Source organism: Lytechinus pictus, chromosome 15 (genome assembly GCF_037042905.1).
Source record: "Lytechinus pictus isolate F3 Inbred chromosome 15, Lp3.0, whole genome shotgun sequence".
NCBI lineage: Eukaryota > Metazoa > Echinodermata > Echinoidea > Temnopleuroida > Toxopneustidae > Lytechinus > Lytechinus pictus.
Genome location: NC_087259.1, coordinates 14,316,226 through 14,323,703, shown reverse-complemented (window position 1 = coordinate 14,323,703; position 7,478 = coordinate 14,316,226).

Genomic DNA, 7,478 nt, shown 5'->3' with positions numbered 1-7,478 from the left:
ATTCTCTAGATATTTCTCCTTTTTTTTTCTTAAAAATTTAGTGTACTTCTATTTCTTTAAAAAGGACATTGTGCAAAATTCCTGTAGAAAAAAATGATGACAATGGATTCAAATTGGTTGAACAGATCAATCGTAACTTTTTGTAAGTTGGGGCCATGGTCTCTTCTAAAGTGGTACTAATGATAGAAGTATTTCTAAATTATTTATTTGGCTGGTTTCGGCTTATAATGTCCTCCCCCACCCCCGAGTGTGTCATTTGTTTTGAAGTAATATTGACCTTGAAAATAATATAAGTAAAACTAACTCTGGAATTCTTGATATTTTGCAAATCACTTTGTGGAAGCTCTCCGGAATGTTGAGAATGTATTAAAGCCCTTCATGACAAAGCAGCCTTTGCCAAAAATTGTTCAATCAAAACAGCAGTGTCGTCCTGGACAAACAACATATTTCCAATCTGCTGTCCCGGTTCATCAATTTTTATGCCCGCAGACGAAGTAAGGGGGGAGGGGCATTAAGCGTTGCCACTGTCCGTCCTTCCCCTCACTTGGTTTCCGTGCAATAACTCAAATTTCGGTATGTAGGTAGATGACACAGAAATACACGCTAAGTTTGAATTCGGAGTATGCATGATAACTTCATAAATGTCCAATTAAATATGCGAGTTGGTTTCCGCATGATAACTTTGCAAGTATTCACCAGATATTAGAAATGTTTGGTGTCTGGGAAGAGTAACCAAAATACAGTCAGGTCACATCAAATGACCTGGCTGTCATATCTTCTGTCAGAGATTATTATGGAAAGGTCAATTTGTTCATTATATACGTTTCTGCGCGATATTAAGTTCAATGACAATGACCTCTAAGCTGTGATGGGCATTTTAAATAGATTCTCAACATTCCAATATGCATCTTTATAGAGATTGCTAATCTTTCATTGTTTTTAGTCCTACAAAACTCAGTGGGCTGTTATTTGTAGGTAGCCATTGCCATTTATTTGTTGCTAAAAAGTTAGGGAGATAACATTTTCATTCTGGGCTTCCATGGATAAATTATGTAGGCACGACTTTTTGCACAGAGGTGTTAAGATTTTATAGAATGTGCACTAGAAATTACAAAGTTCTCTGTTTAGTGTTTAATTTCTACAATAGTAAGGACGTCGATGTTGTGTGACCAGGGGCTAGTTTTCACTTTTAAAAAGCTTTGATCAATACAATCCTTCCCCATTTTGAGTATTGTTGTCAACTACCGGTTACATAAAGAATTGTAGCCCTTAAAAGCATCCTGGTGGCATACATGTAGTACAACAGGTGACCAGCCATCCAATTGAGATTTTCATCAAACCACTTTCTACACTTTGAAATGTATATTATACAGTGCGTATCTTTGAAAAAATCCTGTAAAATTACACATTTGTATTTCCACATTTTAACATTGGTACAGATCCATTTAAGCAAGTGACGATATAACTGTCGAAAAATATTTCCGCTTGAGTGAGCACCACTTACCGAGGCACATCGATACGTTTTTGCTTTACACTGAGCTGTGATTTACATGAAATGGCCTAGACTTGATTTTCATTTAGTTAATCATTGTCGAGAAACAAGTATTAAATGAAATGTAAACCCACTTTAAACTTTTTTTCGGATTCATTTATAATTGTGCTTACTAATGTTAAATGCCAAAATTGTTACAAAATGCTTGATATGTATGAGAAATGTTTCGCAGGGTAAGTTTGATTTCGCCCTTTCCCCTTGACACAGTGGGCAAACAGATTTCTGCGAGCTTTACAAAGATGGACAGTACTCGCTCAAGTGTAACATTCTGTCATAACTTTTACTTCCATTGGATAGATGAGTCCCAAGATTATAAGTGATAAAAATATCCAGCTTTTTCAAAGTGTAAACTTTTTTTTTGATACGCACTGTATACATGTACCTTGTCGAGATACATTTCCCTGGCAACTTATTATGGCTAGTCAAGAATTATGTTTAAAAAGGCAAACAAATTCTTTAATAAATTGTTTTACATTCCAATGAAGCAAATACACCCTTGCCCTCCCCCAACATCTGTACAATGAATTTCCAAATTATGTTGCTTATTTACATAAGTGTAATAATTTCACAACTTATCGTGTGCATCCCTCAAAACATGTCGTACATGTATTTCCATTGTATTTAAATAAAGACTTGGAGACCAGAGATATCCTGTAAAAGAATTTTTTTTGGTATCATTTCTCTCTCATTAAGCAATATTCTTAGAGTAAATTTTCTGTTGTATAAAATGAATATTATTATGCTTCTTTTATAACAAACCAGCATCCAGCTCATTAAATATGCACAACCTTTCTAGTAATAAACATTACTTTTGACCTGATAACTTGCTCTACTAAATGCTGGGTAATATAACCAGATTTAAAAATCGTTGAAACAGGAATTGAATAAATACCTTTTAGTTAATAATGAATTTATTTACAAGCCACACAAAAATGTATTTAATATTTTTGCAGTGGTAGCATATAATGAGTGTCATAAGTTTATAAAATCATATAGCAATCAAGGTTTTCCACATATTACAATGCAGATACATGTAAAACCACTTAGTGATTATTACATCTTTTACTAAATGGAGGAATTCACAAAGGCATAATTTTCAATGAGGGGGGGGGGGGGGGGGGGGACAGACAGTAAGACAAAGGCTTACTGCAAATCGGTCTAAAATTAAGGTTTGTACTATTACATAGGCATTATAACTGATGGATGACTGCATTAAAATTTAATAAATAACTACTCTACACACCTATTGCACCTGTTCATGTCACTATATATATAGCAATAAAATTTAGGCTTCATGAAATATGCTAAATATAAAATGTTATACACTGCATGTCTCACCCACTGAGAAGTGATACATTTTACTGTATGAAGGCTAAATTAACATTCCTGCATAAGAAATACCCATAGAATGAAGCCCTTATAGAGTCATGTTAGGCCATTAAAAATTGAACTTGCCAAACTGCATCCAATTTCAGGGGCAAATCATCATCTAAACCTTTGATTACCCTATTTAAACTGGGGTTTCTCCAAAGATATAAGTGCAGCGCAGTCTCATTATGCAATTTCATTAGACATTTAAAAATATAGCATTTGTAAAAAAAAAATTTGGTCTTTTGAATGGCAGCCAATTGAAATTTGTGGGGTGTCTGGAAGAAAACATGCAATTATTTCATCCAAACTCAAGGAGAAATGGTATGAATAAACCTTTACACTATCTTGAATGCATTCACTTGCTCTAATAAATAATATTACAATGGTGCATTAGATCCAATACAAAGAATAAATGCATTCTATCAAAATCAAACAATGACAAACCAATAGTGACCAATTGAGATGTTAATGTGAGCAGACTGGCTCACTGAGCTATTTCATATCAAGAATCCTCCCTATATAGTGAAAAAGATAATACATTCACATAGCTACACACCTGGCTCATTGCATAGCACATTTAAAGTGCTTTTATTCTTCTGCAGAGTGATCTGGGCTCCGTAACACAATTAAGGTTTGCAATGAATTGCAAATATGAAAGAACCGCACTCATTGTGTCCCAGTCAGTATTTTAAACAGAATGCGCATGCAACAATGATTTTGATTGGTCATTGGTATTTACCGAGTTAACAATGTATGCATAAATTCTGAATATTCGTTGTAAACCTAAATAGCCCGACAGCTCATTGGCCACATCCTAGTGAATATTCATAGCCTGCCAATGTTTCCACCAGACGTGGTCAAGTTCTACAAACTTTGAACAAATCTACCTATACTTTTGACAGGTATATAGGGGAGGCTCACCTAGGCTATGGTGTGAGCAGCCGAGCGCACAAGGCCAGGATACAGTGATACATGTAACCAATACCATGACATCATCATATAGCCATGAACAACACAAGACTATATAACATGCCTAACCTCTAACCTTTTCACTGTATCCTGGCCTTGTTATTATCTATTTATGCTGGCCGTTTTTCGCCAGCATAAATCTGGTAATGCTAGTGGGGCTGCGTTTTCGACTCGTTTTCAATTTAGGAATGGAACTTCATGTACATTAAATATTAAATGTCATTCTATAATTAGATTTATTTCAGAACATTACTTGAAGCTCTAGCCTCACCCAAATTTCCAAATTGGCCCCAAAATACATGCTACATGTACGTCTCTTTTTCGAGTTCCCCAATAAAACATTCAAGAATATATAGAAAATCAAACAGAAGAATACTTGCTTGTACTGCACAAATACTTTTTACCCCTAAAAAGTAGTCATTCAAATGAAAGAAATAGGCCCCAAAATTCTGCAATCGCCCCAATGTGGAAAAGAAAAGAAAAATAGCCCCTAAAAAATGAAATTACTTCCTACCCTGTTCCCTACAGCCCCCCCCCCCCCCCCCCCCCCGTTTGTTAATTTCCATCATATGCAGGAAACAACCTTTTTTTGTAGGCACCATTACAGATTAAAAAAGTTTGAAGTACATATATGCAGATACATGTAGTGCTCATTTGGCATAAGTTTTTACCCTATTGTATAAATGTTTAAAAACATATCAATAATAGATGAATGAAATTTCAGATCCATATCACTGGGGGGGGGGGGGGTGTCTAAATAAACTGTCAACTTAAAGAAGTTAGTTTTATTATAACAACTTTTAGTTATAAATAATTAAATTTGTCAAATCGCATTATGCAGGCAAGAAGACTGCCAGAGGCATTCCATTTGTTTTTCTTATGTATTCTTTTGCTTCACTTGATGAAAATTGTCTGCGACACTATTCAAAGTGGAATTATTTGGTCTTAAAACATAAATACCAAGAATTTCAAAGACATTAAAAATTGGCTGTCTGCATTTGGCAACAAACATATCATGTGCATTTAAAAATTATTATACAACTAACACTAAAATGTGTTATACAAATACATTATTGACAATCATATTAGCAAGGAAATATTCTATACATAAATATAGGAGGAAAATATGATATAGGAACAAATAATAGTTGGTTAACATAATCGATATATCCTTTGTACAATATTTATATACACAATGTATAAGCGTGGTATAAAAGTCATGTGTACAATTTAAGTACACAAACATACTCTGCATATATACGCGCTTCCATCTCTCAATTTTATACAAAAGGTTTTACATCATATGCACATGGCGGCAAGAAGTATTGGAACTGCACTCACTTCCCTTCGAGGCTTTACAAGAAACATGCAATCAATTTTAAGTCCATTCTAAGCCTTGAAATCAATCGTAATGATTTTAAATTGCTTTTTGCAATATAAATTGTAAATTGATTTGCCATAGAAACAATTGTCAATTTGAAATTTGCAAGTTATATTTTGCAATGACACCACATATATGTTTGATAACATCGGTACAATCAATGACAAGAGACCAGACACCTTGGACCAATTTCATAAAGGACATAAAACTTTTGAAACTTTGCCATTATGCCAACTACCATGGTAATAGGGCTCAACAGCCCATCACAATCAAGGTTGCCATGGTAGTTAACATATTGGCACAGTTACTAAATGGGCCCCTGGGGAGTGTTCCAGGGATAGTTTTATCAGTGGAAATCGGTGACACGACATTGGCTCAGGACTGGACAATTGCTCTGGTCTTAATTTCTCAGAAGGCATAGGGTTAGAGTTAGGATTGTAATGGAGTTTTTTGTTCAAAATAATGATGATAATTAGGGTTTACTTAGTTATAGAGTTTTGGATTTTTATGTTTGGCTTAACATGTTTTCAATCAGAGCAATTGTCGCCGGAGCAAATGTCATGGAACCGTTAAAATCACCTACAAAATTTTTTTTGTGAAACACTTCCATAAAAATATGCAGTTTTTAATCAATAGCATTTTACAGTATATACCTCACAATATTTCAAACAGTGAGCGACAAGTCCTTTTCAAGAAAAAATATGGCACATTGCGTATCTCTGAAATGATACATCCACTTGACAGATTACATACTGATGGATGATTACCAGTGTATCAATATAAATACAAATAATTATCTTTCTGCCCAATGAGTTTTCCTGTCCTCATTTGACTAATTTCAATTACTAAAAAATAGTAAAAATGGAGACTCTTTCCATGGTGTTTATAGTTCTTATCTTGACTGGCTGTACCTAAGTTATGAATGACTTCACACACAACTATAGTGACACTTTCTTGTGCTAAATGATATATTCCAATGCAACTTAGCACCTAAGAACAAGATTTTTTTTTTTTTTTTTTGGGGGGGGTTTCACAAAGATTTAAGTCACACTTATACGCTGACGCGTTCATGATATGCACCGCGCAACATTATTGATCGAATACGTAGTAATGTGCGTCCACTTAGCATGATCTGACCAATGCGGTCATGTCTTTTATACCGCGTGCAACTAGACATTTAAGTGCGACTCTAAGTCATACTTAAATCTTTGTGAAACACCCCCCTGGTTGTGCGTAACTTCACGAACAGCTTTTGAAAAACCATGAATACTTCTTTCAGAATGTAGATAAAAGCTTAGAGATTGATTGCAAGGTTGATTTTAACAACTGAATGAATTGATTGTTACTGCTATACAAATCAATCACTGAGCTCTGTGATAAAGGCCTGCCCTTGTGATTAAATGGTATATAGTACTTTTTGTACAAAATCCTTGGGGGTGTTTCACAAAGATTTAAGTATGACTTAGAGTCGCACTTAAATGCCCAGTTCCCAGTTGCGTGCCGTATAAAAGGCAACACCGCATTGGTCAAATCATGCAAAGAGGAGGCATGCTACTCCGTATTCATAAATAAGATTGCGCATTACATATCATATGCAAGTCAGCAATAAGCATGGCTTTAAGTCATACTTAACTCTTTGTGAAATACTTCCCTTTGGCCCGTAACACAAAACTTAGCAATGATCGTGTAACAAATTTTCTGCAATTGATTGCATTGACTACAATGTACAATCAATCGTGAAAATCAAGCGTACGATCAATCGCTAACCTTTGTGTTACGGGACCCTGGACAGTTTGTAAGAGCTACTCTGTGAGATTATATCACATGTGGCTACTTAAAATCAAACCGGTTTGAAGTTAGCCCACATCTCAACAATCTCTAGGACTCATAGATGATATTTTGAAACATGGAGAAAACGTTTTTGTGTAGGAAGTCTGATCAGAAAGTATCATAGGAGTCTTGTGAATGGCTTGTTATTCCCTTTTCAAAATTGAATACCCCAATGGATAACATGGAATACCATTACCAAAGGAAGTAAAATGCAATGGGTCAGGTATGCCATTGGCCAAACGGCTTTCAATGATATGCCATCACCAAAGGAATTACAGTGCAATGGTCAATGTCGTTAGTCAAACAGCTTTCAGACATATGCCATCACAAAAAAGAATAACAGTGCAATGGGTTAGGTATGCCATTGGCCAAATG